The 23,774-nt window shown below is 42.8% G+C and overlaps 1 pseudogene; it reads right to left on the reverse strand.

Annotated features, from left to right (window-relative positions):
- Positions 1-19,876, reverse strand: part of LOC103731926 — a 58,529-nt pseudogene extending 38,653 nt beyond the window's left edge.
- Positions 19,877-23,774: the final 3,898 nt, after the last annotated feature.

Raw genomic sequence — 23,774 nt, forward strand, 5'->3', positions numbered from 1 at the left:
CAGCATCATACCGTCTCAGTCCCTGCCAGTCACCTGCATATCCACGTGCACATTCCTCTCTGAGTGTCTCATAAGGACATCTAAGATTGTATTTAGGACCCACCTAGATAAGCTCCTAATCTTGAGATCTATAACCTAGACACAGCTCTTTAAATTTATCATTTTTAAAAAATAATTATATGTATGCCTGTGGGTATGTGAACATGAGTGCAGGCGCTCACAGAGGTCAGAGGCATTGGACCTCCCAGAAGTTAGAGTTACAGGAGGCAGTGAGCCGCCCCATGTGGGTGCTCAGAACCAAACCCAGGTCCTCTGCAAAAGCAATCTGCTCTTTTTGTGTATGAGTCTGTTTTAGACAAGGTCTCCCTGTAGCCCCAGCTGTCCTGGAACTCACTGTGTAAACCAGGCTGGCCTCGAACTCACAAAGATCCACCTGCCTCTGCCTCCCAAGTGCTGGGAGTAAAGGTGTGCACTACCACGCCCGGCAGCAATCTGCACTCTTAGTTGCTGAGTCATCTTTCCAGTCCCACCTAGTCACATCTTTTGCCAAATTATGACTATTCAGGGATTAAGACACAGAGGTATCTTTTAGGAGAAGCTTCCTGTTATCCACTGCAGTTGCATAGTAAAGATACATTTACTTATCTGTTTTGGTTCTAAATCCTAGGATAATTGTTCTGACATTAAGAAAAGCCTCTGGGGACTGAGAAGTGGCTCAGAGGTTAAGAGCACTGGCTACTCTTGAAGAGTATCCAGCACCCACATGTCAGCTAAGAACAACCCATAACTCCAGTTCCAGAGGATCTGACTCCTTCTCATCTTCATGGGCATTGCATGCACATGGTGCACTTACACATATGCAAGTAAAACACTCATACACATAAACTAAAAGTGACTTAATTTTTTTAAAGTAAGGGACTAAGCAAGACTACACCAAGATGCTTTTTGTTTTTCTGAGACAGGGTCTCACTATGCAGATCTGGCTGGCCTAGGACTCCCTGTGTGGACCAGCTGGCCTCAAACTGACAGATCTGCCTGTCTGTACCTCCTGAGTACTGAGGTTAAAGGTGTCTGTCACCACATCCAGCCCCTTCACTTTATGTATTTTATGTGTATGGGTTTTTTACTTAAATGTATGTAAGTGCATCACATATGTGCAATTACTACAGAGGCCAGTAGAGGGTGTTAGATTTCTCTGGAACTGGAGTTACAGAAGGTTGTTAGCTGCCATGTAGATGCTGGGAACTGAACCCAGGCCCTCTACAAGAGCAGCCAGTGCTCTTAACCACTGAACCATCTCTCCAGCCACTTTTTCATCTCTTTAACACAGAATATATTCTAGGCTTGTAAGTAGACTTTTCTTTGTCAATTAAGAGGACACACACTCAATTCATTAGTTTTTAAGACTATACATATTCAATAACACTAAAATCACCATTCCGGTCTTGCAAATAGACTTTATTATATCAAGAGGACACACAATTCCATCAGAATTAAAGGTTATACATATTCAAAGAATATATCTGCAGAACGCTGTTTTCACCAGCTCTGCACACCATGCGTGAGATGCTCTTATTATCACATGTTGTGTAGGAGACACGGCTGCCAAGAGAACAAACAAGGTCAGTGGACAAAGAGGACAGCACGAGCATCTACTAGCTCTAAATTAGAACCTGGCAAAAATAGAAACATTCTTCCCAATTGACTTTTTGTTTGTTTGTTTGTTTGGTATTTTTGAGACAGGGTCTCCCTGTAGCCCCAGCTGGCCTGGAACTTGCTATGTAGTCCAGGCTAGCCTCGAACTCAGAAATCTGCCTGCCTCTGCCTCCCAAGTGCTGAGATTAAAGGCATGTGAAACCAAGCCCGGCTTCCCAATTGATTCTTTAATCACATCCTAAATTTGTTTTGAAAATTTTTTTAACACTTGGGGCTGAAGAGATGACTCAGTTATTAAGATCACTTACTGTTCTTACAGAGGACCTGGGTTCAGTTCCCAGCACACATGGCAGCTCACAACTATCTGCTCTGCAACCCCAGTTCCAGGGGATTCAACACCCTCTCCTAGACTCCATGGGCATTGCACATACATGATGCACTTACACACATGCAGGCAAAACACTTGTACAGATAAAAATAAATCAAAAGGAGCTGGAGAGATAGCTCAATGGTTAAGAGCGCTGGCTGCTCTTACAGAAGACCTGGGTTCAATTTCCAACACCCACATGGCAACTAACAACCATCCATAACTCCAATTTCAAGGGAATCTGAAGCCCTCTTCTGACCTCCATGGGCACTGTACAACACGGGTGCACTTACATACATACGGGCTAAATACACTCATACACATAAAATAAAAATAAATATTTAAAATAAATAAAAATCTAGGTGTCATAGTGTACAACTTTAATCCCAGTACTCAAGAAGCAAAGGGAGGCAGAGCTCGGTAAGATTGAGTCTAGCCTGGTCTACATAATGAGTTCCAGGTTAGCTGTGGCTACAGGGAGACTTTGTCTCAAAAAGACGCCCCCCCCCAAAAAAAAAGAAAAAAATAGACTATTTTGATTTATTAATTTGCTTCAAAATACAATTCTGCTCCCTTTTCACTATTCTTGCTCTACTCAAAGTGAGCATAGCTAAAGAAGCCATATCTTGCCTTTAATCCCATTATTCAGGAGGCAGAGGCAGGCAGATCTCCAAGATAGAGGCCAGCCTGGTCTACATAGCAAATTTCAGGTCAGCTGGGCCTACAAGCAAATCCTGTCTAAAAAAAAAAAGAAGGAGGGAGGGAAGAAGGGGGGCAAAGGTAGGAGAGGGGAGAGAGAGAGGGGAGGGAGAGAGAGAGAGAGAGAGAGAGAGAGAGAGAGAGCCAGTCCCTGGCCATTAAGTGACATGGAGATATAGAGGGACATAGTTTTGTCAATCATTCCCTTTCTGTATTAATGAGGTGGCACCTCCACCCTCAGGAACTCCTAAGTGTTGGACCTACCTTGCACTAATCCAAGTTGGCACCTCTCCCGCTCTCCATCTGGCCCTGCAGACCCTCAGATGGAGACCTGTCCCCCATCTCCTCCTTTGCACTAAGGAGAGTAGAAGTGGCACCTGACTTCTCCCCACTGGGTATGCTCAGACCACAGCAGATGCTCCCCAAGACCTTGGGTGGAATTCATTGGCAGACTTCATACTTTACATGTGTAAGACCTGGATTCAATCCCCAGCACAAGTTAAAAAAAAAAAAAAAAAAAAAAAAAACTTCCCCAACTGGCAAACCTGCAGATTCTAAAGCTGATCAAACACTAAGAGCTTCAACTCCAGAACTTCATACCAGATACACCAGAAGCAAATTTCTGAAAATTAAAAGAAAATAGCTTGAAATCAGAGGGAAACTACACCTTCTCTAGAAAATGACAAAAGATTTGAATAGCAATGGATTTCTCATCAGACATCATAGATGCCAGAAAAGATGGTAAGTAGAAAATTATCAAATGGTGACAAGAAAGAAGTTAAGACCAATAAAAAGACCCAGAGTGACTGAGAGGCAGCAGCAAGAGGACCAGGAATACGAGGCCAGCTTTGGCTACATGAGAAAAACAAGCAAACAAAAAAGAAATGATAATGAGACGGAGGGAGGGAGGGAGGGAGGGAGGGAGGAAGGAAGGAAGGAAGGAAGGGAGACAGATTAGAATAATCTCAAATAGCCAATCTTGAGCAAAAAGAACAAAGCTTAATTTTAAAAACAATAACAAACCATATCACACAAAGCTACTGGGATCCAAACAGAATGGCACTAGCATAAAACAGATGCCTCAGGGTCCAGGAACAACCTACACATTTATGATGAATTGATTTTTTGACAAGGCCACAAGATGACAGTATGGGAAAGGACTAGTCTCTCCAATAAATGGAGCTCGGGAGCTGAATATCTACTGCAGAAGAATGACACTGCACCCTCATCTCACCCAGTATGCAGTAGTCAACTCAACATAGATGAAAGACAAGATTAGATCTGAAACCAGAAAATGATTAAAGTGAACCAAGAGGGGAAAGATTTTACCAGCACAGGCCACAAAAGCAAAAATTGACAAGTGGGAATGCATCAAACTACAAAGTTTCTCCACTCAAAGGAAACAGTCAATAGAGAGAAGAAAATCCCACAGAGTGGAGACAAAAGGTATTTTTTGGAGACAAAGTTTTGCTGTATAGCCCAGGCTATCCTTAAACTCTTTATGTAGCTCAGGCTAACCTCAAACTCAAAGTAATCCTTCTGTCAGCCTCCTGACTGCTGAGATTTTAGGTGTGCACCATCATGCCAGAAGAAGAAATATTTTGTGTGTAATATAACTTATATTGGTAAATTGTCATGTGCTGTTTGTTTATTGAGAGCAGAGTCTAGGAGCAAACAGGCCCCTTTGCCTCAGACTCAAACATGTTTATTTCAAGTGCCCCAACACTCCCTGACTTGGGGAACACTGGTTCGCTGGCCTTTTAACAGGGAGAAAGGAAAACAGGTGAACGTATTAAGAACACTACAACCTTCAGAAGTGCTGGAAGGTGAACCATTTCCAACGGGGTTATTACTATTGTTTATCACGGCATTAAAATGCCTGCAGGAGGAATGAGAAACTGGGAGATCAGTGAGAAACCTCGGGTCTGCTCCACCTGGGACTCTGTGTAAAACTCCAGCTGCCTGGGGGCTTCCCTACACATTTCTGCTGGATGTTGTAAGCACCTGATTTGATAATATCTAAACATCCGATTTGATGTTTGAACTCCCAATTTCATGTTTAAGCACCCAATTTGATGATGCTCAGACACCTGATCTGATGGTGAAGCACATGATTTGATCATTTTTAAGCATCTGATTAAGCACCTGATTTGAAAATGTTTAAGTCCTTGATTTGATGATGTTTAAGTACTCAATTTGATGTTTTATCACCTGATTTGATGGTGTTTAAGCACCTTTCTTGGGGGCTGAAGAGATGGCTCAGAGATGAAAAGCACTGACTGCTCTTGAAGAAGACCTGAGTTTGATTCCCAGAACCCACATGGTGGTTAACAACCATCTGTAGCTCCAGTTCCAGGGGATCTAACACCTTCTTCTGACCTCCTCAGGCATTGCACAACACAGGTGCAATTACACACATGCAGGCAATACACCCATACACATAATAAACATAGTAAATAAAATATTTTAAAGCACCTTTCTTGATGTTTGCCGTCTATCTGCCACTTGCTATTTGTTCTTTTTCTGTTGCTTGCTACATGCTTAATGAACAAAATAATACACCAGATAAGGGGCTAGTGCCCACGATATGCAAGAAGCTCAATAGTAATAACAAAATAAGCCTAAAAAAGGAAAATGAGTAAATAACAGACATTTCCTACTGGACCTTGCAGTGCATACCTACAATTCCAACACTTGGGAGGTGGAGGCAGAAGGATCAGGAATTCAAAGCGGTCTCAGCTGTAGAGCACACAAATCCCAGCACTGTAGAGACAGGAGGATCAGAATTCAAGGCCAAACCTCAGCTAGACATTGAGTATGAGGCTAGCTTGAACTATATGAGACCCTGAGTCAAAACAACATCTAAAAGCAGATCTAAAGGGCTGGAGAGATGGCTTAGCTGTTAAGAACACTGGTTGTTCTTGCAGAAGACCCAGGTTCAAATCCCAGCACCCACATGGCAGCTAACAACTGTAACTCCAGTCCCAGGGGATCCAACAGCCTCTTCTGACCTCCGCAGGCATCTCACAACACAGGTACACTTACCTACATGCAGGCAATACACGCATACACATAAAATAAAAATAAAATATTTTTAAAAACAAAAAATTTGGGGCTGGAGAGATGGCTCAGCAGTGAAGAGCACTAACTGCTCTTGCAGAGGACTTGGGTTCAAATCCTAGCATTCACATGGCAGCTAACAGTCATCTATAATTCCAGCTCCAGGGGCAGCCTCTTCTATCCTCCATGGGCATTGCAGGACATGGGTGCGCTCACATACATGCAGGCAATACACTCATACACACGAAAAAAAATTAACAAAAAATATTTTTTAAAACCCCAAATATTAAGGAGATACCTATATTCTTCCTTACTCTTACAAAACTTAATTCATCTTGGACATAGAGGGCTGGAGAGACGGCTCAGTGGTTAAGAGCTCTTGCTGTTGCTCTTCCAAAAGACTTGACTCAGATTCCAAGTACCTAAGTCTGGCTGCTCATAATCAACTGTAACTCCAGCTCCAGGGGATTTGATGCCCTCTTCTGGTCTCTAAAAGCACTTGTATACAAACACACATCACACATATGGACTTTTGACCTTAATCTAAAACTAAACTAAGGTTGCTAGGATATAGCCAGCTAGTAGGGTGCTTGCCTAGCCTGCATGAAGCCGAGTTCAGTCTCCATCACTGCATAAACCAGGAATGGTGACCCAAATTCCAGCACTGTGGAGACAGGAGGATCGAAGTTCGAGGTCATCCTCATCTAGATATCAACTTTGAGACCCTGTCTCAAAACAACAAAACACTAACAACTACAAAATTTCTTGAGGAAAAACTCTTAGGTAAAAACATACAAAAACTTCTCACATGTTTATAGCAGATTTTTTTATTATCTTGAATTGGAAAAGGATACGTAGTCTCATCCTCTATGAAGTTCTGCACAATGGAATACTGCTTAGGCACGTAGAGAAGTGAACCATTGCTACCCACAGCATAGACAGCCTCAAAACACTATGCTCATTGAAAGAGGCCAGACACAGAGGAATATAGACTCATTCTGTTTACCCAAAGCATTAAAAAATGTAAGCTAATATATAGGGCTAGAAAATGAATCAGTGATTGTTTGGTGTTGGGGACACAGGAAACTGGTGACATTTTTATGGATTGACTGTGCTTCTGATTACAGAGCTTTATTTTTGCTAAAACAAATTGTGTTTAAACAATTGGATTTTATTGGATATAAATTGTCCCTGCCCTCTGGGGGATGCAAAACCTTCTTCTAGCCTCTGGGGGCACTGGCACACAGACACATAATTTTTTAAAAAAGAAAGAAATCTTTACAAAATACTCAAAGGAAGAAAAGACTCAAAGTTGAGCAGTGTGGGGAGGAGAAACATTTTAATGGAATAAGTATTGTCATTAGGTAGGGTACTGAAAGAAAAATACAGGAAAATGCCGGCCCAGTGTCCTTATGTATATTTAATTTAAATATTTTTGCCTCAAAAGCATCAGAAATAACTTATCCTAACAGAGTTTTCTATTTTATTAGTGAAAGATGTGCAATATTATATTGTTTTGGATATATCATAATAAATATATTTTTTAGTCTTTTTGAAACAGGATCTCCCTGTAGCCCCAGCTGGTCTGGAACTCACTATGTAGGCCAGGCTGATCTTGATCCACTTGCCTCTGCCTCCTGAGTGCTGGGATTAAAGGCATGGGTCACCCCACCCAGCTTAAATGCCTTTTATTTTATTTTTTTGGAGACAAAGTCTCACTATATAGCTCTGGCTGGCCTGGAACTTGTTGGTATGTAGACTAGGTTGGCCTCGAATTCACAGAGGTCCACCTACCTCTGCCTCCTGAGTTGGAAGATAAATGGAGATAAATGCAACTCACTAAAGAAACAAAGGTAGGATGCTCCCTTACTGTTGTGGGAATGTGAAGTGAGTCATCTGGAAAGCACTTTAAGGTCTGCTGTGCCTGCTGTGATCCCAAGAGACTAGCGATTCTTTTTATTCTTTTTCCTTGTTTGAGACAATGGTGCAATTAGCCTAGGCTGGCCTCAAACTTATTGTGTAGCTAAGGATGCCCTTGAATTTCTGATCCTCCTGCCTCCACCTCCTGAGTGCTGGGATTACAGACATGCATCACCACACCTGGTTTATGTGGTGCTGGGGATCATAAATTTATTCACATATATCCACAGAGAATCTCAGAAAGCTATTATTCTTCCATTCATTTGCATGTAGAAATAAATAAAAACAAAAACTCAAGATGAAGTGTAAGTTACAAGGCTGGGCTTACCAGTGTTGTGGCAGACTCCTCTTCATGTATTCCAAAAGACAGCATTTACTGAGGTAATGGCCCCCTTCGTCCCACATGTACATGTTCAGGGAACCATCCTCAGCTGTGGTAAGGACATGGAGAGAATCCTTCAAAGGATACCAAGTTATGAGTGGACAGGAGTCAAAATCAGATCAAAACTCAGGGAGAGGGTCCATGAGATGTCTCAGCAGGTAAAGGCACTTGCTATGCAAGCCTGGGGGCTTGAGATAGACCCCTGGACCCATGTAAAGGTGGAAGGAGAAAACCAACTCCACAAAGTTGTCCTCTGGCCTCCACATGTGCACCATGGCATTGGTATATGCACACACACACACACAATAATAATAATAATAATAATAATAATAATAATAATAATAAAATTTAGGCCACTTAAATCAAAAGGAGAAGCATCCTACATACCACCCATAAAGTCCTAATGTCTCTCTGGTGGTCCTCAAATCGACATAGCTGGAGGCCGTCTATGGTGTAGAGGAACAGATAGGGACCACTCCCAAAGACAATCATAGTTGCATCACTGACTCCCATCATCACTGGAGTTCCTATATGAGTTGGCAACAGGAAGTGTGCAATCTTCTCTGCTGTTTTCATACAAAACATATATGCACATCACTGTTGAATCATTTACTCAAAAATAATATATTAAAAAAATTGTTCTATGTGTATGAGTGTTGCATACTGCATGTATATAAGTGTACTTGTGTCATGCAATGCCCACAGAGGTCAGGAGAGGGCACCAGATCCCATGGAACTCAAGTTATGGATGGTTGTTAGCAGCTATGTGGATGCTGGGAACCAAACCTGGGTCCTCTGCAAGAGCAGCCAGTGCTCTTAACCACTGAGCCATCTCTCCAGACAATATATAATTTTGGGGGGGTCTCCTCTACAGGAAGCAGGGGGTCTCCCTGTAGCCCTGGCTGGTCTGGAACTTGCTATGTAGACCAGGCTGATCTTGAACTCATAGAGCTATCCACCTGCCACCTGCCTCTGCCTCCCAAGTGCTAGGATTAAAGGCATGTGCCACCATGCATAGCTTCAGAACAATATTTTTTTTATTTATTGTTTTTATGTTATGTATGAGTATATTGCCTGCATGTATGTAAGTGCACCCATGCCGTGCAATGCCCGTGGAGGTCAGAAGAGGGCATTGGATCCCCTAGAACTGGAATTAAGGATGATTGTTAGCCACCATGTGGGTGCTGGGAATCAAATCCAGGTCCTCTGCAAGAGCAGCCAGTTGTCTTAACTGCTGAGCCATCTCTCCAGCCCCAGAACAATATTATTAATGCTGAGTGAAAAGCATACTCCCTATGTCTATGGGACGCCAGTCTGTTGGAGACAATGAAGTTAGTCCAGGAGACTGATAAAGCCATGTCAATGACCATGGTGCTGTGAGACAAGAAATGTGTAGATCATCAATAACAGCTCAAACATTGGAAAGATGCCTATACTGGGAAAGGACATTGGACTGCAGGCCCTACGATGGAACTCAAAAATGTCTGCCCAAGAAAATAGGGTAGAATGTAGTTGTAGTTTCAGTATGAGAGTCAACCAGGCACAGGTTCACACCCAGCTAAGGAGTCCCTCTGCTCCCTTTACAAGGACTGACATATTTAGATACATTTATGGCTTACTGTGAGTGTAAATGGGATAGGAAACCCATGTTTCCTACAGGCCCTACGATGGAACTCAGAAATGTCTGCCCAAGAAAATAGGGTAGAATGTAGTTGTGGTTTCAGTATGAGAGTCAACCAGGCACAGGTTCACACCCAGCTAAGGAGTCCCTCTGCTCCCTTTACAAGGACTGACATATTTAGATACATTTATGGCTTACTGTGAGTGTAAATGGGATAGGAAACCCATGTTTCCTTTTTATAATGTTTTTCTGACAGGCATCGTGGCCTATGCCTTTAATCCCAGCACTTGGGAAGCAGAAGCAGGTGGCTCTCTGAGATCGAGGCCAGCCTGGTCTACATAGCAAGATGCAAGCCAGCTGGGGCTATAGGGGGATCCTGTCTAAAAAACAAAAAAAACATTTTTGCATTTGTTTATGTGTGTGTGTATGTATGTTGGCACACATGGCATAGCATTCATGTGGAGGTCAGAGGACAATTTGCCAAGGTTGCGTCTCTCCTTCCATCACATGGGTCCCAGGGAATTAAACACAGGTTTTCAGGCTTAGCAGCAAGTGTCTGAACCTGGTAAACCATCTTGCCTTCCCCGTATTAATAGTTCTTTATTGCTTGTTATTTTTAAAACCTTATTACTGTGTGTGTGATGTGTGTGTGTGTGTGTGTGTGTGTGTGTGTGTGCATACTGAGCCACCTTATAGGCTCCATATTTTGGGAATTTTTAATATTTCACTTTTATTTTACGTATTTGAGTGTTTTGTCTGCATGTATGTAAGTACACCACATGCATGCAATGCCGTGGAGGCCAGAAAGGGTCTTTGATCCCCTGGAACTGGAGTTATGGATGGTTGTTGACTGCCATAACGGTGCTGGGAACTGAACCCAGGTTCTCTGGAAAAGAAGTCAGAGAGCGGTCTTTTTTTTTTTTTTTTTTTTGAGACAAGGTCCTATTACATATCTCAAGTTGGTCTCGAACTCGCCTTTCTGCCTTGTCCTCCTGAGTGCTGGGATTATGGGGGTGTGCCCCCATGCCAGGCCTGAGAAGTGTTTCTAAGATAGTGAGGCCTACCTGTGACACCTTCTTTGTCCCCAGTCTTCTCCAATCCTATATCAAATGTAGTAAATCCTGTGAGTCTGTGGGTTCCTCTCCGGTACATCAGCGTTATCCTGTTTTCTCTCCTTGGGGTCCAGCAGGCTCCAAAACATGATGCAAACGGGATTTGAACAAACAAAGGGGCAGAATCCTCTGATGGGTTCAGTAAACTCTTCATTAAATACACCTGCAGAGAGAGTGTCACATGTGGAGTTGAAGATGGACACTTACAGCAGTCTGGCAAGTGGCCTAAGAAATGAATCCTGTGTGGCTGACTCTGTTCTTCATCCCCATAAGGGCTGAGCACTCACTGCTTCTGCTCAGTGTATGCGGAACTTACCATCTTCTTGTCCTTGTCATATTCACAGATAGAATGGAGGCCCCGACCTGAGCTACATTACACAATCATCCTGCCACATCAGAGTCCTCATCAGACTGAGGTTTTTAAAGTAGATTTTCCCTTTTCAGATAACTAGTAAAAGTGTTGAGTTTTGTTATTTTTGTTAAAAAAAAAAACAAAAAACAAAAGCCCAGGTGTTGAGACAGGGTCTCACTGTATAACCTAGGCTGATCTTGAGTCACAGCAATCCTGCCACTAGACTCCCTATTCCCCAATGCCAAAATCCATGCCCCATGGGATCACATGCATGTGTCACAACACCCAGCACTGTTTACCTATCTTCCCTTTTAACTTCTTGGTCTCTGGTACCTAGTCCACAGGTACCATGAGGCAGATGAGGACTTCCTCAGGCCTGACACACATTGATTTGAAATATTTCTCTACTTTCTAGTCAGGTAGATGAAAGTTAGGAAAGCAAAAGTGAAGGCCTAGGAACCTCACTTCTTGATACCTCTCTCATCCTTCTTCATCCTCTGGCTAAGCCAGGCTTCACAAACACATTAATAAATATTTGCCATTGTGAATGGAAATTGCTGCTTCCAAGAGCATCGTTTCCTGACTCTAGGAAGGGTTTCTGTTTGTGATGGCATCTTAGAGGAGATAGAGCAGGATCCCTGGTCCTCCCTGAGGTCTGGAATGCATGTGACTCTTCCTAACCTGACCCTCCTCCATCCTGAAGTTGAAGTTCCCAGAACAGCACCTACCTTTGGCAAGATACAGTGATGTTTCTTGGATGCAAAGAGCCATTTATTTTCAGGAGAGCACTGTAGGAACTGAATGGCACATTCAAATGCTTGGACTTTAGAAAGACACTGTGGCTCAAGCACTTTATATGTGTAGATGTTACCTGCATAATCGCCCACCTGAAATCAAAGCATCAGCACCTATCAGTAGAAAAACACATGAAATCCTAAGGTATAAAAAAAGCATCACTGTCAGCTCTGAAATATATCACCATTTCTTCAATCCCATAATTGTCATCCAAATCTCTGACCAACCTGCCTCAAAGAGTGGTGGGGATGATCCCATGGAATAAGACTTTCTAGGGCTGGAGAGATGACTCAGGGGTTAAGAGCTTATACTGCTGTTGAAGAGGATTTGAGTTCAGTTTCCAGTATCAAATCAGGCTGTTCACAGCCTCCCATAAGTACAGCTCCAGAGGATCTGACACCCTTTTCTGGACTTATATGTACACATACCCCTACACAGACACACACATATATACATATTTAAAAATAAATTTTACAGGGGCTGAAGAGATGGCTCAGCAGTGAAGAACACTGGCTGTCCTTGCATAGGACCCAGGTTTAGTTCCCAGAACCCACATGGGTAATTCCAGTTCCAGGGGATCCAACAGTCTCTTCTGGCCTCCATAGGCACTGCACACACAGAGATATACTTACATACATGGAGGTAAAACACTCATACACATAAAATAAAAAGAAATACAGTTTTGTAAATGCTGGGGGTGGTGATGCATGCCTTTAATCCCAGGACTCAGGAGGCAGACACAGGTGGCCAGTCTGGTCTACATAATGAATTTCAGGCTAGTTGGGGCTACAGGAAAACCCTGTCTCTAAAAGATAAATAGTAAATATCTTACAAAAAGGACTCTCTAAACCCCAAAGCACTCTTCCAAGAACTCACTGAAACATCAGCACTATCATTTTTTTAATGTATGACAAAATTTGCATCTTTTTCTCCACTGCTCCTGTCCAAGTTCATAAACTCAATAAAAGAATTTGAAAGACGCAACATAGAAATAACTCAAGAATGTGTGTGTGTGTGTGTGTGTGTGTGGTCTATTCAAGTGTATGTATGCAGGTCTGTATGCCTGGGCACATACGGAGACCAGAAGAGGATGTCAGGTGTCCTGCTCCTACACTTTCTACTTTAGCCCCTTGAGACAGAATCTCTCATTGATCGTAGAGCTAAGCTAGCTACCAGCAAGCCCTGGATCCTTTGTCTTGGTACTCCACAGTGCTGTGGTTATAAGCCCATGCACCCACATCCCACTTTTTATGTGAGTGAGAGGGATTGGAACTCAGGTCCTCATGGTTACACAAGAAGTACTCTTAGCCATGGATCCATCCCCCCAGCCTCCAAGAAGTTGGTTTTCATTGTTTTCAGAAGAATTAGGGAAATATATGTGAAGTAGGTCAAATCCAAGATGATATAGAAGTTTCTGTGGGGGCTAACATTGATTGGTATATTGTGACTGACTCTCAGGATAAGCAGGGATGACTCCAAGATGACAGATCAAGATGGGATAGTAATGGGACCCCAAGGCAGTAGGCATTTTGTTCTGTGTGCCTACTCCAGATTCAGGACTCACCGTCAGGAATGGGCCATCTTCTGTAAGAAAAGCTTTTGCTGTTAAACAGTCATGGGACAGGGTATAAACAACCAAAGCATCTGCATGGATACAGTTCCACACTTTGACGGTTCTTTCAAAGTGGATAGAGATCACAAGATGTATCTCAGGGATAGTAGCCAGCTTGCTGATGGTGCTCCATTGCACTGGGCTTGACCAGATCATAGTGCCCTAGGGAAGAAGAACAGCACTGCATTCAAGGATCTCTGCATATCCACTGTGCTTTATCTTTATTGGGAAATCTCTTCAAAATTGGAGCCACTTCTTGCTTAGGAGAAAAAGATATGAAATTTCTAAGCATCCCTAGCCATGCATGAGGTGTGTGCCTCTCATCCCAGCATAACGAGGCAGAGGTAGGAGAAACACTGAAACTTTGAGGCCAGCCCTGTTTACATGTCAAACTGCAGGCCAGTCAGGGACATATTGCAAGACTCAATCTTAAAAAATAAAGGAAAAATTCTGCCAGGTGTGGTGGTGCATGCCCTTAGTCCCAGCACTTGGGAGGCAGAGGCAGGCAGATCTCTGTGGTGAGTTCCTGCCTCTGAGAATAATGCATATTTCCTGTTTTCATATTCACTTCCTCCAATTAATCCAGATATTTTGAATTTTTCCTTTATTTACTTATTTATTTTTGGTCTTTTTTGAGACAGGATCTCCCTGTAGCCCCAGCTAGCCTGGAACTCACTATGTAGACCAGGCTGGCCTTGAACTCAGAGATCTGCCTGTTAAAGCTCTTGGTGGGTAAGGATGCTTACCACCAAGCCTGAGAAACTTGAGTTCAATCCCTGGGATTGAACTTCATGGTAGAAGGAGAAAAATCAACTCTTGAAAATAGTCTTCTGACCTCCACACATGCACTCTCAAATGCATGCACGAACACACACACACACACACACACACACACACACACAATAACTAAATGTAATTTTTTTTATTAAAAGAATGGGGGTTAGAGACATGGCTCCACGGTTAAGAGCACTGGCTGCCTTTGCAGAGGACCTGGGATGGATTCCCAGTACCCACATGGCAGCTAACAACCATCCGTAACTCCAGTTCAAGCAAATCTGACGCCCTCTTCCAACCTCGAGCATTGCACAACATGGGTGCACTTACACACATGAAGGGCATACACTCATACACATAAAAATTAAAAGAATTTCAACTTCTCTGCTGTTAGAAAGCCCTGCAGAGCCCATGTGTGGGACCCCAGAGACATTCTACTGCACTGGCTCAGCAGGTGGCTGTCTCATAAGCCAGAGTACACAAGAGTGACTCTTACACAAACCCCTGGGGAGTGCTACATGGTGGGGATCTGGTGTCACAATGCTGAGAGGTAAACAGTGGGTACCATCCTACCCTGAACCACCCAGGGGCATGACCAGTCCCACATATAGGTTCCATGCTTCTCCACCTAGAGGGGTTCTGGGACTGGTTTGAGCAATTCTGCACAGCTCCAGCTCACCCTCCACCCCTGAGGCAAATGGCCTAAGACGATCCTCAGACATGCAATGCCCAGTGCCAGCCACATTCTGTTCTTTTGTTCCTGGGATAAGGTGGAAGTCTAGATTGTCAGGTTTAAGAACAGCAACAACCTGCTTGCTTCTAAGCCCATTTTCTTAAAATACCCTTTTCCACCCTTTTCCTAGCAGATGCCACAATGGAAAGAAGCATGAGGAGACACGCCTGTGATGATGGTCCCTTCACCAAGAGAGCACAGCTCGTGCTCCCAGGAAGGCACACCCACAGCAGCAGACAGGAACCACACAACTTTTGCTTCCATTGCATCTCTAGGGGACTTCTCCATTGTCACGGCCATATTTTGTCATATGTTGCTGACAAACTGGGTGAGAGTAGCACAGGGGCACTCTGCAAAGTCAAAAAGAAATGTACAAACTTCTGAATTGCTTAAGAACTTTAGCAATCAAGAGAATATAAAAAAAAAAACAATAGACGGACAACATGTAGCAAGATTGAACCTGTAACAAAAGTCTCCCAAAATGTACTTCACCATAAAAGACAGACACTACTGTAGCAGAAAATGGACTTAGAAGCAAGCAGGTTGTTGCTGTTCTAAAACCTGAAAATCTAGACATCAAAGCAAAACTAGCCAGAAGAGATAAAGTTTGCATCATTGGGACTAAGGGAACAATACATCAAGAAGACATTACAGTTCTAAACACAGATGCACCCAACGTGTACATCCAATTTTATAAAACAAATACTGCTAGATGGGAATTTGCAGATCAACTCCAGCACAACAGTAGTGGGAGACTTACTCCACTCTCACCGATTAGTAGGTCATCCCAATCAAAAATAAACAGAAATATCTGAATGAAATGGCATCATAGCCAAACGGACTTAACAGACATCTACCAAACATTTCATCCAAGTACTGCAGAATACACATTGTATGTTCTGAGAAAATTCCTTGTATTCTGTCTGGTTGCAGTGAAATAAAACTACAAACCAGCAGCAATAGGAACTCTAGAATATACATGTACTCATAAAGATCAAACAACACACTAGTCAATCATGAGTCACTGAAGAAATCAAGAAAAATTAAAAATCCTAGAATATAATGAAAATGAACACACAACATATTAAAACCCATGAGACACAATAAAAGCAGTCCTAACAGGGAATTATATAGCTCTTAGTGTCTACATTAAGAAATCAGAGAAACCTCAAATTTTTAATTTGAAAAAAATGAGCTGGAGAGATGGCTCAGCAGTTAAGAGCACTGGCTGCTCTTCCAGGAGACCCAGGTTCGATTCCCAGCATTCACATGGCAGCTTCCAGGGGTCCCAATGCCCTCTTCTGGACTTTGTGTGACACAAGTGCCCTTACATACATGCAGGCAAACACTCATACACATAAAATAAAAATAAATCTTTAAAAAAAATGGCAGATCTCTGAGTTCAAGGCCAGCCTGGTCTACATAGTGAGTTCCAGGCCAGCTGGGGCTACAGGGAGAACCTGTCTCAAAAAGACCAAAAAAAAAAATCAGAAACCTCAATAACTTAATGATACACCTGGAAAAAGAACAGGCCAAACCCCAAATTAGTAGACAGAAATAAATCATTAAGATCAGAGCAGAAGGGCAATGAGATGGCTCAGCCAGTAAAGGGGCTTGTCAATAAACCTGGCAACCCAAGTTCAATGGACCTGGGATACTCATGATAGAAGGAGAAAACTGAATCCCGAAAGTTGTCCTCTGACTTCACATATGTGCCATAGCATGTAGGCACCCATGCACATATACATAGAAACAAACAAACATGCTTACAAATAAATAAAAGTACAATAAAAAAGATTAGGTCAGAAATTAAAGAAATGGAAACAAAAAGCATTGAATTACTTAAATTGCTAAAATTAGAGATGAGAGGGAACTATTACCACAGATACCAATAAAATTGAGACTATCATTAGGTCACACCTTAAAAACATGTATTCCAAGCCGAGCGTGGTGGCACATGCCTTTAATCCCAGCACTCGGGAGGCAGAGGCAGGCGGATCTCTGTGAGTTCAAGGCCAGCCTCATCTACATAGTGAGTTCCAGGACAGCTGGGGCTACAGGGAGACCCTGTCTCCAAAAGACCAAAAAAAAAGAAAGAAAGAAAAGATTTGCCCAAGTGTATGCCAGGCATGGTGGTGCGTGCCTTTAATCACACCACTCAGGAGGCAGAGGTAGATAGCTCTGTGAGTCAAGGCCAGCCTGTTCTACATAGCAACAAACAAAAAACGTTGTCCAAGTGTTAAAGTGTTTTTTTTTGTTTTTGTTCTTGGGATTAAAGGAGTGTGCCACCATGTCCGTGATCCAAACTGTTTTCATGAAGCTATTATTAGCCTAATATCAAAACCAGATAAATATAAGTGCAGACCAATCTCCCTGATGAAAATACACACAAAAATTGTCAACAAAATGCATGAAACTGAATTCAAGAACACATCAGAGAGCTGGTGAGATGGCTCAGTGCTTAGGACTGTGTACCACCCTTTCAGAAGTCTGAGTTTGGTTCCCAGCACCCATGTTAAGAGCTTACAACCATTGGTAACTCCAGCTCCAGGGGATCTGTCACCCTCTTCTGACCTCCACTGGCACTGCACTCACACTCATATACCCACTCACAAACATGCATACATACACATAATTTAAAAATAATAAAAATAAACCTTAAAAAAGACCCTCAAAGCAATCTTCAGGCAAAGGGGCCGAGGTGGAGGCTCCACACCTGATTTCAAGACATGCCGTAAGTTTTCACTGGCAGAAAACCACACACATAGTCCCTTGTTAACAGAGTAGGCAACCAAGAAATAACTCAAGGCATCTACAGCCAAACCATTCTTGACAAAAATATCAAAACTGCCTGGTATGGCAGTTTAATTCCAGCACTTGGGAGGGAGAAGCAGGCAGGGCTTTGTGAGATGGAGGCCAGCCTGATCTACATAGTGAATTCCAGGTTAGTTGGGGCAAGTTCCAGGCTAGCTGGGGCTATAGAGAGACCCTGTCTTGGAAAGAATATATATATATATATAAATATGTATATGCATATATAATATATATATGATATATACATAAAAGGGAGAAGGGACAGCCTCATTAACAAATGGTGCTGGAAAAACAGAATCACTCTAGTCCTTTACCTAGTACAAAAATCAAGTAAAAATGGACCACAGACCTTAATGTAAGACGAAGGTCTCAAGGGATAGATGGAAACACTGCCCTGATACTGGCATAGGAGTGACTTTCCAGATAGGATTCCAGAGGTATAGGAAACAAAATCAAAATTGGCAAATGGGAGTTTTAGCAAACTAAAAGGTTCTGCAGAGCAAAGAAAACAGAATGAAGAGATAATCTTAGAATGGGAGGAGATATTTGCTGCCTCTTTAACTGACAGAGGGTTAATATCTAGAATATCTAAAGTACTCAAACAGTGAACAGCCAGGCATGGTGGCACATGTCTGTCATCCCAGAGCTTGGGACATGAAAGCAGGAGGATCAGGAATTCAAGGTCATCCTCTGCTACATAGCCAGTTTGATACCAGCCAGGGTGCCATGAGAACCTGTCTCAAAAACCAAAAAACAAAACCAAATGAAAAACAAGGAACAAAATTAATAAGTAGGCAAATGGCCACAATGGATACTTCTAAATATGAGAAGTATTGATGGCCAATAAATACATGAAGGCAAGCTCAACATCATGAGCCACAGAGAAATGCAAATCAAAGCAATAATAAAATACGGCCTCTCTTTCATTAGAATGGCTATCATCAAAACATCAAAATGAAACAAATATTTTTGAGGATACGGAGATGGAACTTTTATTCACCATTAATGGGAAGGCAAATTGGTGCAGCTACTATGGAAATCACTATGAAGATCCCTCAAAAAACTAAAAATAGAACTATCCTGTACCCAGGTATACCCTCCTGGGTATATTTGTTAGGGAAATGAAGTCAAATACAAAAGAGGTAACTGCACGCTTATGTTTATTCATGCTCTCAACACCTAAGGTATGGAATCAACAGGTGAGTGGATAAAGAAAACATGGTATCTACAAGCTCCTGGCACTTTGCTCATATGAACTTACAGCAATGGTGACAGCATGTACAAGTCCCATGTAAACACAGACACAAAAAATACAGCATAGAATTGTGGGATTGGGCAGCTGATCTTCTTTAAGGGAGTGACTCTAGGTAGGTTGACTAGATCTCTGTAGATGAACCTGTACCGAGGGACGTCTGAGTACAGGAACTTGACTCCAAAGTCCTTAACATAAATGAGAATGCATGAAAACCAGTGGGGGCGGGCACTATGGGAGTGTGCCGATGGGGAAGTGGGTATAAAGATGATTAAGATGTGATGTATGAAATTCAAGCAAATTCAATAAAAATATACAAAAAAACATTTCTAACGAAATAAAAAACACATGGTATAAATACAATGGGGAAGTATTCTTCCACAAAGAAGAATAAAACCATACCATTTGCAGGAAATGAATGGAACTGGTGATCTTTATGAAAGTATCACAGTGAATCCCATGATTTTTGTACAATTACTGTGTTAATAACTTATCAAAAACAAGTATCTGCACATCATAGTCTAAATGGACAATCACGCCTGTTTTGAAATTTTGCTTCTGTTACAGATTCCAAGTGCCCTTTCCTTCTCAGTTTCATGTTTCACAGAATGGACACAGGTCTGTGGAACTTTTGCCACTTGTTGGCCTGACTCACCTCTTGCACATCCCAGGTAGAAAGGATGCGATCATCAGACACCATGCAGAGGACTGACTTAGTGTGTCCAAACTTGGTGACCCCACTTCTTGAGAAATACTTCACAAGCTCAAATTCTCCTGCAAGGAAACCCCAACAATATTCGGTCACTAGATAGTTGAGGAATGATTCAAACCAAATAAAGATTTTTTTTTAAGCTTTTATGGACACTCATAGAAGGTGGGTAACAACTATGGACAGTCAAGCAAACTGCAGGTCAGCCATGATACTGTTTTTCTGCTTTAATCTGTTTCTATAGCTATAAAATAAAATTAAACGTTGGAGATGAAGCTCAGTTGGTAGACTACTTGCCTAGCATGAAGACCTATGAATGATTCCCAGCACCCCATTAACTTCCTACAAAGTAAGTTCAAGGCTAGTCTGGGATACATGCCTTTGAAAAAAGGGGGTGGGAAATAAAAGAATCTCTCCATCAGGAGAATTGATTTCATAAAATTGTCTTCTGACCCTCACGAGCATGCTCTGGAAAGCCTGTCTCTGTACTCACATAGTTACACACACACACACACACACACACACACACACTAATAATTATATTAATAAAAACTTTAGAAGAGAATATTTCCATCAGAAAACTCCCAAGCATTAAATGGGTTTTGAGGTAAAATAAATAGTAGTGCCTATGCTATTTAGGAATTTTCCCAGTACATTTTCTCCACATTGTTATTCTAGGAGGGGGTGGTAGAAGCCTTTGGAAAAGGGAGTAACAGGCCTAATTTTATGTCATGAAGCAATCTCTTTGGTTCCTCCATTTAGGACTGGTGGCTGCCACAGCAAACAAAAACCTTCAAATTTTAATTCTCCATCCCTTAATTAAATGAGAACACAGGACTACATTCAAGGGGGAAAATAGAGGTGCCATCTCCATACCAGAGTTCCAGGGTATTTCTCTATAGGTGAAGTCTTCTGGCCGAGCCCTTTCCATGCTCCGTTCTTGCCTTGTTCTGCAGAGGAAGAACTGCTTCCAGGTCTGTACACCCAGGTATTTCCACAACTGTATGCACAGGTACTCTTGGGAGAAGTCGCTGAAGTACCATTTCTTCAGACATAGCCTCCTGCAAGGGAGAGTCACAGTCCCATCAGAATGACGCCAGTCAGTTCACCTCCAAGGAGCCACTATGTACAAGAACCTTTTTCACGCTGACCTCCTTGGGCGCATCTCACACACCACCAGTCCAGGTGCACAATAAGGTAGCTTGCCCCTCCCTTCCCACTTCACCGTGCCCCTTTCCTTACCTCCACAGTATCTCACTGTCCGCAACCATGTTCCAAATCTATGGGAGAGAAAGGGGTTAAGCAAGCAAGCAATATCCACACACAGGCCTCTCCCCTGTTCTCATTTGTTGTGGGCTGGGCCCAAACAGGTTTATCAAACATAATCCCAGCTCTCCTGGAGAGACCTATTACTGCTAATAGAGGCAAGCTGTCATCCTGTGAGAGCTCAGAGGAACAGCTGGTTTCCAAAGGCTTGAAATGGGAGCCTCAAGGACAATTTAGGCAACACAGCTCACATCCGTCCTTCATGACGCTTGTCCTTTTCGTTTAACAAAATTTTGTTGTTGTTGGGGCTGGAGAGATGACTCAGCAGTTAAGAATATTGACTGCTCTTTCAGACAACCCAGGTTCGATTCCCAGCACCTACATGGTGATTAACCACCATCTGTAGCTCCAGTTCCAGGGGATCTGATGCCTTCTTCTGACCTCTGAGGGCATCACATGACACGGGTACACTTACACACATGCAGACAATACACTCATACACATAAAATAAAAATAGTAAATAAAAATTTTTAAAAATTGTTGGTGGTGGTATTTTTGGAATAGGGTCTCATGTAGCCCAGGCTGGCCTCAAACTGGCCATGTAATTGAGTTTGACCTAGAAGTTTGGAACCTCTTGCTTTCAGCCCCCCCCCCCAAGTGCTTTGATTACAGGCTTGTATCACAATACTCAGCTCATTTCACAGAATTTGAGGCCCTCAGGGTAAATGACACCAACCCATAAATCCTCAATGTATCACTTTACTATTCTGCAGATTGTATTCTCATTGCTCAAGAGAAGTGACGGGCCCAGAGGCCCTAGTGTGCCTGATAGGTCTGAACAAGGTAAATGTAAGGAAGGAATGAAGGAAGGCTGTGTGAGTTTGAGGCTGGGGTAGCTGAGACTCCATGGCTGAGGATGAAAGGCCTGGGGGCCTTATGCAGAAGTGTACAGGTGGAGCAGTACAGGCAAGGAGCTGGGCAATTAGACAGCAGCAGAGGGTGAGTCTTTACCTTGCTCACTTGGGCAGCCTGGAGCAAGCTGAAGGCATCTAGATAAGCAAAGACTTTAGCCAGTGGCACTGCAGGCAAATGGATCTCCATCTTACCTGGCCTGAGTCCCTTCTCTCCACCAGCTTCCTCTGAATTTAAAGGCCTAGCCAATGAGGGCAGCATTTGGAGATCTTTTCAGCCTCAACCCATCAGGCTGACTGAAACAAGCTGCAGATGGGCAGATTCCCAGCCTGACCTCCACTCTCCTCTCCCCTGGAGCCAGATGGGCACAGCTGAGGGTGTCCCTACCTAAACTCACTCCACAGTGTTGTTCATGTAGAAATGAGCCCAACACCTTTCAGACACTGGGAACCAGAAGTGTATGACCTAGGGCAGCCCCAGTAACTGATGTACTTCTCAGAACTATCTAGGAAATTCAAGTGACACTCACTTTCCACGGGTGCAATTGCTCATGTGAAACCCATCAAGTTGCTCCAAATTTCTGGTGCTGGGATTCGCTTGCCATGTTGAAATATCCACTTTGAGAACTAAATTGGTCAGCAGGGTCTGCCTCTCAATGACCACACAGCTTCTGAACTTCTGCATTTGTGCATTAAACTTTCTACCAGAAAGGAAAGGGTGACCTGACAGGGGCCGGGGCTCTGTCTGTAAAGTGCCTGCCATACAAGATAAGGACCTGAGTTCAGACCCCCAGCAAGAGATAAAAGCTGGGCACAATGGTGTATACCTGGAACCCTAGTAATGGGGAAAGTGAGACAGTGGATGCCCAGAGTTTGCCAGCCAGACAGTATAGCCTGTCAGTTAGCTGCAGCCTCAGTAAGAGGCTGAGGCTCTGTCTCCAAAAATAAGATAGAAAGCAATGAAGGAAGACATCTGACATCAACTTGGCCTCTGCATATGTACGTGCACACATTTGCATGCATACCCACATATATAGGCACTCACAGATAATACTGTTCGAACACACACACACATACACACACGCAATGACCTGGCAGACATCTTTGTTGGGGTATCAACAAAGATGTCTGTGCTAAGAAAGCAGGCCTCGTCTGAGATAGTTTTTAAAGTCACCTGCTCTGTCCATGATGTAATGGTTTCCTATGAACTTCATAATTCATTCCAGTATTTTTTAAATTTATTTTTATTTATGTGTATGAATGTTATGCTTGCATGTGTGTAAGTACACCCATGTAAGGCAATGCCTGCAGAGGACATAAGAGGGTGTTGGATCCTCTGGAACTGGAGTTATGGATGGTTGTTATATGGGTGCTGGGATTTGAACTCGGGTCTTCTGCAAGAACAGCCAGTGCTCTTAACTGCTGAGCCATCTCTCCAGCTCATTTCAGTAGTTTTTACAGAGTGTCACAGAATGAATGTTTGGATCTCCTCCAATATTCATGTGTTGAAATTTTAACCACATATGCGTGTATGAAAATGCATGTTTGTTTTTTAGGCCAGGCATGACGGCACACGCCTTTAATGCTAGCACTCAGGAGGCTATGCAGGCGAATCTCTGTGAGTGCAAGGCCAGCCTGGTCTACATAGTCAGTTCCAAGACAGCTGAGGCTCCAGGGAGACCCTGTATCAAAAAAAAAAGAAAGGAAGGAAGGAAGGAAGGAAGGAAGGAAGGAAGGAA

This window comes from Nannospalax galili, unplaced genomic scaffold, assembly GCF_000622305.1.
Source record: "Nannospalax galili isolate Female #2095 unplaced genomic scaffold, S.galili_v1.0 scaffold395, whole genome shotgun sequence".
Classification (NCBI taxonomy): domain Eukaryota; kingdom Metazoa; phylum Chordata; class Mammalia; order Rodentia; family Spalacidae; genus Nannospalax; species Nannospalax galili.